The sequence below is a fragment of the Notolepis coatsorum genome (assembly GCF_963971535.1).
Source record: "Notolepis coatsorum genome assembly, chromosome: 1".
Classification (NCBI taxonomy): domain Eukaryota; kingdom Metazoa; phylum Chordata; class Actinopteri; order Aulopiformes; family Paralepididae; genus Notolepis; species Notolepis coatsorum.
In genome coordinates, this window is record NC_140165.1 from 289,865,778 (window position 1) to 289,879,445 (window position 13,668).

Consider the following 13,668-nt stretch of genomic DNA (forward strand, 5'->3'; position numbering starts at 1 on the left):
CCCACTCAAGCCACTGTGTACCGCGCTGAGATTGACAAGCTGATCACAGCGGGACACATAAAGAAAATTGACATTCAAGAGGCCGACCAGACGACCGAATCATGGTACATGCCCCACAGGGGCGGCGGGGGGGAGGAGCTAGCAGGGTCTTAAGCCCCCTCTGAAAAAGGCTTAGCCCCCTCTAAGCCCCCCCTCCCAGTTATGTTTTTTATTTTATTTATATATAAAATACATTACGAATGTATTTTAGCGAAGAACTGAGAAATTTGGCAGAGAGACGGCAACATTATCGTGGGTTTGCGTGATGAGTATCTCCACCTCTTTTATTGTGAAGCTGTATCTATCTACCGGACGTCATCAAAAGCATGTCTGTCACTATAGCCAATTGAAATGCTAGAAATGGTCACGTGGACTGGGAGAACCAATGGAATAGTCCCACCGGGACTACACCAATAGTCCCTAACGCACTTTCACTTCCGCGTTCGAGATGCGTGCAAGTTTAAAAAACAAAACAAACATCTTTGGATATAAATAAGAACGATTCGGGGAAATATAACGCTTCTTTTAATAAACAGGAGCCATACATAAAATACGGGTTTATCGCAACAGGTCGGTGATTCTTGCGTGCCGAGCCGACGTCCTCTCTGCATAATATGTGGCGACAACAACAACAACAACAACGAGGCAAGTTGGCAGATAAAGTAGCTGCTGCATTCAACGCCAATCTGGAATTGGAAGGCGGCGAGTGGATATGTGACATGTTTCAAACATTAGCAGGGATTTTGGAGGACTTAACAACAAACAAGGTAGGGTGAGTCGTGTTTGCATGCATTCTGTTCGTCACCCGCCGCGGTGATCTGACTGCAACAGCTGATCTGCTGTTCATGAATGAATGAATGAATGAAAAACAGATTGCAGAACGGGTACAATACAGTACGGCGCAATACACACAATTGTTAAGGGGATGCAGACCAGAGAAAAACGTTTTTATTTTTTTTCAATATCAGTATATTAAATTAGCCATTGTTTTTTATCCTGGCCCGCCAAGAAACGGCTTGTGGAAAATATGGCCCGTGGCCAAACCTAATAGCCGACCCCTAGCCTATATTAGCCGGTATTTTGTTTGTTGCATTAAAATTCATTAGCCCCTGCTATAAACAATCCAGCCCCTCCAAAGCTCCCGCGAGGCCAATTCTCTGGCGCCGCTAGTGACCACAAGGTCCACCACAACGGCAAGGATTGCATTGTATTCAACTGCAGCTACCAGATCGGACTACAGAATCTGAATAAAGAACTCTTGCCCGGCCCAACACTCGGCCCCTCTCTACTCGGCGTACTACTACGCTTCCGCCAAGACAAGGTGGCCATCAGCGGCGACATCAAAGGGATGTTCCTGCAGGTGCGACTAGTGGAAGAGGACAAGCCCTTGCTGCGGTTCCTATGGAGAGAGAGGATCGGGGATGAGCAACCATCCATCTACCAATGGGAGGTCCTCCCCTTCGGAACCACATGCAGCCCATGCTGTGCTACGTTCGCACTGCAAAAACATGTGACAGAAGACCCTGAAGCTGACGAGGAGGTCAGACAAAGTGTAGAGAGGAGTTTCTACGTGGACAACTGTCTGCAAAGCGTCTCGACGCCAGAAGAAGCCGAAGCCCTCATATTCAAGCTCCGCGCCTCACTGATCAAAAGCGGCTTTGATCTCCGGCAGTGGGCCAGCAGTGACCCTCAAGTACTTCGCAGCCTCTCCCCAGAGACAAAGGCAGCAAGCAGCGAGACCTGGATGGCGACCATCCCAGGTGAAGCACAAGAAATGACATTAGGCCTAGTCTGGCGCTTCAAAACAGACTCGCTCCATTACAGATACACACCCCTGACCACGGAGCAGGGAAGGTCGACCCCTCTACCGACCACCAGACGGAGCGTATACAGAACACTCGCAAGGCAATACGACCCGCTGGGGTGTATCCTACCTTACACCACCCGGGCTAAAATGATTGTACGAGAGCTGTGGGACAAGGAACAGGGCTGGGACGACCCCATACCCGACCACCTCTCTTCCACCTGGAGAGAGTGGGAGAGAGAACTCAACTCGCTCCAAAATGTGAACATACGCCGAAGCTACTTCCCACCCACAGTGCGGCTGGAGACGTGCCAGATGGACCTGCACGTCTTCAGCGACGGCTCAGAAGTGGCCTACGGCTCGGTGGCTTACTTGCGGGCCCGAGAGGAGGGAGGAGAAATACACACAGCCTTCATCCTGGCTCGCTCAAGGATAGCCCCCCGCAAGCAACAATCGATCCCGCGTCTAGAGCTCTGCGCAGCTCTGGTAGGCGCGCAACTCGCCACGTTAATCCAACGTGAACTCACCATCCCGGTGCAAAGAACAATCTTGTGGTCAGACTCCATGACCGTACTCACATGGATCCAGTTCGATTCGTGTAGATACAAGGTCTTCGTGGGAGTCAGAATCACAGAGATCCAAGACTTAACAGGATCAGCGTGCTGGAGGTACGTGGACACGAAACAGAACCCAGCAGATGTCATCACACGGGGGATGTCCCTAGATGACCTCACACGTCACAATATCTACAGTGACGGTCCTGAGTTCCTCAAGCTCCCGGAAGAAGAGTGGCCTAACCCCACCCCTCGGGAGGCTAGTCAAGAGGAGGCAGAGATCAAGAAATCTATGTTCTGTGGGTAGACGCACACACCAGTCCCCACTGACCCTAACATAGACGACTGCCCCACCTTTGAGAGTGCGCAGTTAAAGACATTCCTGTGGCACCACCCTGAGGTTCCCCCCACTACCGACATTAACGCAGCTAACTACGAAGAAGCAGAACTCCTTCTGCTACAGCGAGCCCAAAGAGACTCGTTCCCCGACGAGCTAGACTGCCTGCAGGGAACAAAGCCAGTCCTGTCAGACAGCAGACTGCTCCACTTGGCCCCCGAGCGCGACACACATGGCCTCATCAGGGTGGGTGGTCATCTGAGACGGATGACGTCAAGTTTCCTATAGTCCTCAACAGCCGACACAAGGTCACCGAGCTCATCATAAAGAAATACGACGAGGATGTGCACCACGCTGGGGCAGAGAGAGTCTTCGCTGAGATCCGACGTCGCTATTGGATACTGCAAGGAAGAGAAGCAGTACGACGCTTCCAGCGGACCTGTCTAGACTGTCGCAAGTGGCGAGCACAGCCCAGTATACCCATGATGGCAGACCTGCCTCCCTGTCGCCTCCGACTCGGCGATAAGCCCTTTCACTCCACCGGCGTGGACTGCTTCGGCCCGCTCTACGTGAAGAAAGGAAGAGGGACGGAGAAAAGGTGGGGCATTGTATTCATGTGCATGACCACCCGAGCAATACACATAGAACTCCTTCCGACCATGAGTACGGACTCATTCCTCATGGCCTTCCGGAGATTCACAGCGCGAAAAGGAAAACCGTCTATGTTGTTGTCTGATCACGGGACAAACTTCAAAGGTGGAGAAAGAGAGCTGAGAGAGAGCTTCCAAGCCATGGGCCCAGAACTTAAGACCCACCTCGCTCCTTCTCAGATCGACTTCCAGTTTAACCCCCCGAACGCCCCTCACTTCGGGGGAACCTGGGAAAGAGAAGTACGTTCCATAAAGACAGCTCTGTACGCCGTGCTTGGGGCCCAGACCGTGGCTGAAGAAGTCCTCACGACAGTCCTCACAGAGATCGAGGGAGTATTGAACTCAAAGCCCCTCGGTTACGTCTCAAGTGATGTAGCAGATGTCGACCCGGTCACCCCCAACACTCTCTTGATGGGGCGGCTGTACCCCGCGCTCCCACAGACGGTGTACAGACCCGAAGAAGCGAACGGCCGAAGAATGTGGAGGTACAGTCAAGTATTGGCTGACAAGTTTTGGAACAGTTTCCTCCTCCACTACCTACCGTCTCTCCAAACCCGCCAGAAATGGGTAAAAGATAGAGACAACTTAAAAGTGGACACAGTCGTTATGATCATAGACCAGTCATTACCCGAGCTATGTGGCCGGCCGGCCGCGTAAGCAAGGTGATCACTGGTGCCGACGGAAAGGTCAGAGCGGCAGAAGTTATTGCCCAGGGACGGACCTACACCAGACCCGTGGCGAGGCTGATATAATTGCCAAGGCTCCCTGACTCCCTTGATGACGATCATGACCCACTGACTTTGTAGATTGCCCTACTCCCCACAACAGACATTGAGTAGTTGACAGGACTATTAATCTGTCTTCCTTTAACTAATTAGGTGCGGACTAATTAGGAGGCGGCTGTTGTGAAGGGCCAGATTAAACTGAATATATATATGTATCGTTTGATATACCTTGTATATTATTTATATATATACACGGAATATCCCTTTACCTGCGTACAAACCAGAGTAATATTCGCTCTCCTATTGGACAGCGGCCCCAGGCGCCAATGACCAAGCCCCCAACGGCAAGTTCAAAGGCAACTCCGGGCATGTCAGTACATGCCCAGAGTCTGCGTAGTAATACGAGACAAGAACTGAGGTTGGGACTAGATATTCACTTACGTATAAATACGGCGCAGGTGTAAACAGCAGTAGGCTTACCAAAACCTAGTAAAGCCTTCACCACGAGTCAACGTGCAGTGAAGTGAGCAACTTTGCATCTAAATAGAGCATTGAGAACCGCGTGCGAATAGAATGTTAAAGTGTCAGAGTTTAACGCAGTAACGTTGAGTTCGACTTAATCTAATGTGAAGTAATAGTCGATCATTTATTGTATATCGTGCGGCTACAGTTCTTCCGTGACCAGCATTACCATCGGTTCGTCGTGTCTTTAGCTAGTGCACTTATCCAGGCTGTGCGGCCTAAATCCGTGCCCACACCCGAGGAGTCCTAGGCGAGAACCGTTGGATATGTACACAGGAGAATCGGCACCGGCGAATGCAGAACCATTTCTGGTTGGATTATATTGCTTTGGGACCGTGACCACCGGAGAAGAGCACCGTTGATTCCACTGTCGTTTGGGATTTAACCTCGTGAGGATCACCACTCGGGCCCGCCTCGTGGAAGGGGCTGGCTAGCTGTCGTCAATGCTGTCGAGCATATTGGATTACAACTATTGCTTTTGTCTGCTGATCAAGGGAGTACAAGCACCGGCTCCTGTATCTGGAGCCTCTTTATTCCTCGTTGACTCAGACTGGGTACCCGAACATTCCTCTACCCCTCCCGGCTTTACACCCCGGAGGGAACCCAGTGTCTCCAGTTGGTACCGGTGTGGCCCATATAATTGCTATACCACAGGTGGCGTCAGCTTAGACCCATCATAGTATTCCTACTATTCTCATTGACTTATGCTCTTGACTGACTTTACGTATGTTCTTCGCCATACAAGCGCGACTCTAATTCTCAATCTGTAACCTAACGTTGCTTAATAATAATAAATAACCCTCCAATATAATTTATGTGTCAATGCCGTATTCTTGTGTGGGTGTTCACCATCAATATTTTATGTACTGTTTGGCCAGTAATTAAAGTAGATAACTAGTAGTGGTTTAATATATCACAATCTTTAATACAGTCAGGGTTTTGTAACCCCTCAGTTACAGCTATCAATCCAGAGGGGGAGGCCCTCAAAGGGGGAACAAGAGAGGAAATTGGCGAGGCCAAGGCCCACCCCGAGGTCAATACCCTAGTGAGAACAATGGCCCGGTGAATCCATCAAGAGGGCCAGATGAATCACTCTGAAGAGGCCCAGAGAGTCCAATGGGGAGGTGTCAGCTGTCAGTGTCGTCTTTAAGGGAGGAGCATATTGTGTGCGTAGCGGTGAATGACAAATCTGTCGAGATGATGGCAGACACCGGTGCGGCCTATACGGTAGTGCAACCCCAAGACGCGACGCACCTAACCATGTCCGGTCGATACGTACGGACAATTGGATTTGAGGGATTAAAACAGCTGACACCGGTGACCGATCCTGTGACTCTGAGATATCGAGGCAGGGAAGCGACTCTTCCTGTGCTGGTCTCGGAAAGCACACCCATTAACTTACTTGGCCGAGATGGGCTGGGGTTACTGGGAATGGACATTAAATGTACTGCGGAGGGTTGCGTGATAAATGAACGGGAAGACCATTACTATCAGATGGTACAAAGAATCGACAGCCGACCACCGGAAATCTATTGTCTAGGGGGACTGGACCAAGAGTTGCTTGGTCCAGCCTTGCAATGGGAGACATTTATCACTGCCAACATGCCTGAAGCAAGTGATCCAAAGACACCATATCATTGCACTCTGCAATACCATAAAGATGCAGACTCGTCACAGGCTAAGGAGTGGCTGAGTGTGCAACCAGACAAAGTACAGCTTAATGCTACCAATATCATATTGGGGCCACAAGGAGCAGCGCTACGACCCCCTCAGCATCGACGGGGCACCGGTTGAGAGAGTCAACAGCTTTAAGTACCTCGGAGCCTACATATCCGAGGACTTGACATGGACCACACACATTAACAGTGTTGTGAAGAAGGCACGACAACGCCTCTACTTCCTCAGGCGCCTAAGGAAGTTCCAAGTCAGCCAGAAGATCCTTAAGAACTTCTACTCATGTACAATAGAGAGCATCTTGACCGGCAACATCACCTCCTGGTTTGGGAATAGCACTGCACAAGACCAAAGCAGACTACAAAGAGTGACACGTTCAGCCGAACGCACAATTGGAGGGGGGCTCCCCACCCTCCAGAACATTTACTACAAGCGTTGCAAGGGCAAGGCTAAGAGAATCATTAAAGACTCCAGTCACCCGAACAACTGCCTCTTTGAACTGCTGCCGTCAGGCAAGCGATACAGGAGTCTCAAGGCGAGCACAGAAAGACTCAGAAGAAGCTTCTATCCCCAGGCCATCAGGCTGCTAAACGAACAATGAATGAACACTACACAACAACAACCACCAAACGCACATAGCACACACATCCACACGCACACACTCACTTTAAACAAACACACTGTAGCACCCACTCCACACACTTATAGCACACACCCACTTTAAACAAACACACTGTAGCACCCACTTCCCACACTTTATATTTATGGATGAAGGATTGCACTACAACTCGTACACCTTACTGTAAATTGTACCTAAAATTGTACCTCATCCCATTTCTGCTTTGCACTAGATAGTACTGTACATTAGTACACTGCATAGTATTGTGTATTGTATATTATATGGTAACTCAGAACATTGTACATATGTCTATACCGAACACTGTGACCTCATTTTCTTCTTCTAAATTCATGCTATATTATGTTATTATGTTATTTGATACTATCTTGTCTAGCACAGTCTCTGGAGCGTAACAGTAAGAAGCATTTTGTATGAAAGTATTCTGTACTTCTGTACGACAACTATTAAAGAACTTGAACTTGAACTTGAACTACGTATTGCACGGAGCGTCTATCTGCATAAAGAACACGAGATTGCGGACAGTGTTCCCCATGTGACTTTAAAGGTAGCCAGCTCGTGCGATCAGCAGCACATTGGCGAAATGATGAAAAAAGCGGAAGGGATTAAATTTGAACAGATGAAAGAAAACAAACTGATCTGGATAAGCCCCGACAAAAGGTTTATTAAGATCATGGTCCAAGGCACAGGGATGGGTCGCCCCCAAACTGTGCAACTATCCCAAGAGACAATGGGAGAAGTCCCTAACGCATTAAGCCTCCAGGAGGACATGATGAAGGCGGTGCCAGAGAAGCTGTGGTCAAAAAACAGCACTGACATTGGATTAATCAAGTCCGCTCAACCTGTGAGGGTGGAGCTTAGACCTGGGGCCACCCTGCCTTGGAAAAATCAGTATCCATTGAAGGAGAAAGCGGTGGCTGGAATCGAGCCACAAATCAAAGGACTTTTGACAGCGGGAGTTCTACAGAAAACAACTACTCCCCGGAGCAACACGCCGTTGCTACTCGTGGAGAAACCTGATACCTCGTACCGGTTGATACACGATTTGAGAGCTGTCAACAAGGTTTTACTTGACTATCCCGCGGATGTCCCCGACCCCCATGTGCTATTGACATTTATCCCATCGAAAGCTGAATACTTTACGGTTATAGATTTGTGTAGTGCATATTTTAGTGTACCCTTGAGCAAGGAGTGCCAGCATTTTTTTGGTTTTACCTATAAAAATGAGCATTATGAGTATACTAGAATCCCTCAGGGACTAAAGCATTCGCCACACATATTTAACAAAATCCTAAGGGAGGATTTAGACGGGTTGGATACAATATTGACCTCTAGGGTTATTCAGTACATGGATGATCTGATACTGTGCGCGGACGATCAGACAACATGTCATCGCGACTCCGTAAAACTGTTGCAGCTGTTGGCAGAAAAAGGCCACAAAGTGTCGTTGAAAAAATTGCAATATTGTAAACCTAAAGTGATCTATTTAGGACAAACAATTTCACAGGGCCATCGGGCTATTTCGGAAGAACATTTGGTGGCCATTAAGACGGCTCCCAAACCTGTGACGGTAAGACAAATGATGGGATTTCTGGGTATCACGGGTACAGTTCTCCATGGGTCGAAAACTATACGGAAATAGTGAAACCATTAAGAGACATGATGAAAGATGCGGGCATTGATACGCTGAGTAGTAAAGTGGTGTGGACTGAGGATGGCTTACGGGCGTTTGAAACAATCAAGTCCCGACTGTTAGAAGCACCGGCCCTGGCTTTGCCTAACTATACCAAGAAATTCATACTCTACATCTCTTCCTCTCCAGATCAGAAGCAGGCGTGCGCGGTGTTGACCCAGGACACCGGGGTGGGGGCGCGACCACAGCCGATGGCGTACTACTCCATAGCCTACTCGGAAGTAGAGATGGGGATGGCTCCATGCTACCGAGAAATGGCTGGAGTCTATACAATGTACGAGAAAGCCGCAAGTATCATGATGGGATATCCAGTGGATATCATGGTGAGGCATGACTTAAAGAGTCTGTTGGAGTCCGGTAAATATGCACTAACGATGCCTCGCATTAGACATTATTACAGGCTTTTGGAACAGGAAGATGTGACGCTGGTCAGGTGTTCCATAACGAACCCGGCAGCAGACATCCCTACGCCTGAGGATGGAGAACCACACGACTGTGTGGTCGAAGCCGAGAGGTACTCTAAACTCAGAGCAGACTTGCAGGCTTTTCCATTTAGCAGTCCAGATCTGGAACTATGGACTGACGGCTCTTGTTATCGAGTTGGCGAGGGACTAAAAGCAGGCTACTCCGTGATAAGGTCACAGGGCGAAGGGTTTGTGGTAGAAAAGGCCGAAGCATTAGCACAACCCTGCTCAGCCCAGCTAGCAGAATTGGTCGCACTGACGGAGGCATGTAACATGGCAGAGGGCAGAAATGTAAATATTCATACCGACTCGGCCTATGCACATGGAACAGCCTTCTTATTTGGCACAGTGTGGAAAGGGAGAGGATTTAAGAAAGCCGATGGAAGCGCCATAAAACATTGTAGTCAGATTAAACGTTTGTTAGAAGCAATTATGAAACCAAAGCAGATTGCAATAATCAAGTGTGCTGCTCATCAGTCAGACGAGTCCAAAATAACTTGAGGAAACAATAGAGCAGATGAAGTTGCCAAGGAAGTGACAGGTGCCGACAGGGCAGGTAAGGTTTTGGTTATCACACACAAGGTTGAGTTAGAGGACAAGATAACTTACAAGGATGTTTTGACTTTCCAGGAGGAGGCTAGTCAGGTAGAACGGAACCTCTGGATAACCAGGGGGGCTTGTCAGGATGATTTAGGTTTGTGGCGCAACCACGGTGGCTCTCCCTTTAGCCTTGATGGCATGTCGTTCGAGCGAAATTCGCGGTCTGCATTTGACACCGCACGAAATGATGTTAGGTTGTTGCATGGTAGTACCAGGCTTGCGAGCGACAGGCAAAGGTCCAAGTTTGGACATCCTGGACAATGATATGCGCGAGTACGTGAAATACATGTCAAAGATCCACAAAAATATTCTGGATCATGTCTCCAGTAGACAGGAGCATGAAACCGGGGAGGAGGTGAATAGGCCGACTACACCTCAAATCATACCGGGCGACTACGTTTATGTTAAAGTATTTAGGCGTAAATGGTTTGGTGTGCGACGGGAAGGGCCATACAAAGTCGTCCGAGCCACCGAAAGGGCTTTACAGGTTCAAGGGTCACCGATGTGGTTCCATATGTCGCATTGTGTAAAATCAATAGATACTGGCCAAGAATGGGAATCTGAACCACGGGCCTTTGAGCATGAAACCGGGGTGGCGCAACCGCTAAACGAAGGCGAAGCGGCGGACGATGAAACCGGGGGGGGGCAACCCCTAAACGAAGGGGAAGATGCAAATGATTATGGGGAGCCAGACAGAGGGCACCACGATTGGCCACCGGTAGAGGATGAGGGATTCCTACAGGAGCCAGACAGAGGAGAAGATTATGAATTGGAACATAATAATTTCTCCTCTGTGGACTTGGATGGTGTACCAGAAGGATCGGAGGGACCTGTGCTTAGCACAAGCCCGGAAAGAGATACTCGACCGCAACGAGTCATTAAGAAACCTCAAAGGTACACATAGGTAAAGTGAGGGAAAGCTAAATGATAGGCCATGGAGAGAGCGTGTATATATTTTTTGATTTTTGATTATTGAGCTCTCTCCGTTTGTAGAAATGTTTAATGTTAATGCAATGCAATAATCTTTTCTTTCAGAGTTAGCCGCACAAAACAGACATGTTTGGTTAAAGACACATAAGTATAGTCAAAAACCTGGTAATTGGTCCGATGTCCTTTTTGTATAAAGGGACGGACGGATGTGAACTTGGAATAACTGATAAATTGTGTAATTTTCAAATAACTGGTAAATTGTTAAACGGTGTGAGTGAACTTAGAATTGTGTAAACTTCAACTAACTGATAGTCGTTAATTGTGTGAGTGAGCTAACGTGGGTGTTGAAAGTAATTGACACTAACAAATATGAACTGTGCGTTAAAAGGATGCTTTAAATATTTGGTTTTTATGTGATTTGGCTAAACAGTTAAAAGGTTAAGGTATTTGTAACAGTTTGATTGAGAAAATACTAACAAGAATATTGGGGATAAAGAATCCCCAAACCGGGGAAACTGTGGTAGTTTTCACAAGCAAAATGTATAATAACTGTTCTGGGATCGGACGGCAGCCTGGCAGCTTTGGTAATGCACTCACCATACATTCTGACTCACAGCGATCGCTGCCCGTCTCCTGCAGGAGGGGGAGGGTTGGTGATATAAAGGCTGAGTTTGCACATAGGCTGAATACGTTATCTACACTCTTACACAACAGACTACTGGCTCACTTCCTCAGGCCAAAACTCAGAGACAATAGTGGCTTGTTGACCATAAACACTGACACAACAGACTCCCTCAGGCCAAAACTCAGAGACAATAGTGGCTTGTTGACCATAAACACTGATACAATATACTGGCCCACATACCCCCCCTCTTACTTCCCGTAATAGAAACTGCCAAAAGGCAGCTGTTAGATACAGTTGGCCCGCCGACAAGAGCAGGCCTTAAAAGGAGTTCCGGGACATGTTTAGGCCAGACTAACAGTCACCCAGTGTCAGCGAATCAAACGTGGCGGTAGACTACAAACGGTCACGACCACTGGTTATCCAATCAGAAGCTCTCTGGCTCCTAGAAAGACCCGCCCTCATGACGTAAAGTTTGGCGGGAGGAGTCTAGTCTTTAAAGTACGTGGTTCTGATCGAGATATTCAGAACCCCACCAACAACTGAGCGAGCAACATCCATTCTACATTCTCCCCCCACTGAAGGCGGACCGACCGGCGATACACGGAGACGACAATTCCAACTACCATCGAAGAAGAAGAAGCCGAGACGAGAGATGCTTATAGATACATGCTTTTTAGATATTGAACGTTTAGACTGAATTCTACTGTCCTTCGGCATAGCGATTGCTTCCGGTAGAATTCATTGCACTATTCTTCAAATCGTCGATTTGTAATTGCTTTGAATCTATTAAAAACCGGATTCTTTCAGATCAAATCTGCTCGGAACTCGTTTTCTTCAACCGCCGCCTCTCTGTTGCCGTAGTGTAAAACCATTTCCTGTTTTTTTTAAGTACCACAGGGCTTGTACGGTTTATACACAACGCAGAGCAGCTTAGGAATTAGGTTCTGATTATATCAGAACAGCATAGCCCAGTGGGTTACTTCAGCAGCAATAAGCCTTTGAAGCAAGCAGATTAGCTGGTCTAGCTAGCTAACATTAGCTGAACTCACATTAGCTTGATAGCTAACTAGCGAATAGCATCAGCTAGCTAACATTATCTTGATTGATTGATTGATTGAAAACTTTATTAACAGATTGCAGAATGGGTACAGTACAGCTCAATACATACAATTGTTAAGGGGATGCAGACCAGGGCCCCGTTCCCCGTACCTGGTTCAACTAAGTCGATCAAGATGTCATTATCCAGATTCAGTTAACCCGATGTTTGAAGCCGGGATTTTCCTGTTCCTCGAAGGTGGATTCAGTCTCGTTAACTCAAGCCAGACTTGAGACCCAGGATAAGTGCGCGCGGCCGCTCCAGTTGAAAAGCCAGCACGTATCGATAGCAGAGATCCTGATTCTCTAGCGGCATTGATTGATTAATTGATTTAAAACTTTATTAACATATTGCAGTACAGCTCAATCGCCTCGCCGACAAGTTAAATGCGTTATCTATAGGCTAATTTTAAGTCCCTCATTACCTCAATCAATCAGATTATATTTCTTTAAACTTGCCTGCTGGATTGAATAATCAAATGAGATCTTGCTAGCGAAAATAATTAGTTAAACTGTTATACAGAATAACGATACGGCTCTCTTCCCATTGATTGATGTATGGTCGATCTTTTACTTATCTCCACTGTGGTGTAACGGGTTCTTCTTTTGACTTTCACGCAGACGACCGGGGTTCGAAACCTAGTCTTTCCCTTCTTTTTGCGATGTAGGAATAATTCAATTTGGTGCACGTTGAGAGCTATATAAAGAATGACATCCTCAATGCATGTAGATTTATAATATTTTAACTTAAAACTAGGCTACTTTGGCGTATAATCATTAATATTATATTCCAAAAAATTATATTGGAAACACGGGGTTTCGAACACCGGTCGCCGGGTTGCCAGGATTGAGCACTACCGCTGTGCCACTGTGCCAGATGGGATAAATTCATTGTTTATACATTAATGAACGAGAGACCCGTGTTTAGAATATTCTTTATTTTGAATGAAGTTTTATCTCTTTATCCTCATTCATTAATGTGACGTCAACGGCTCATTCAATTTCTCAAATCCGTCAAACAGCGCATCTCATCAGACATCTTAATCCCAGTTACAATTAAAATAACCACATAATGTGTACATCGCACCGAGCGAGCGCCACGGTATATATAGCTGTAGCATTGCTGTAGCATTGTAGTAGAACCAGGTTAACTGTGTCCTGGCTGTAGTAGAACCAGGTTAACTGTGTCCTGGCTGTAGCATTGTAGAACCAGGTTAACTGTGTCCTGGCTGTAGCATTGTAGAACCAGGTTAACTGTGTCCTGGCTGTAGTAGAACCAGGTTAACTGTGTCCTGGCTGTAGTAGAACCAGGTTAACTG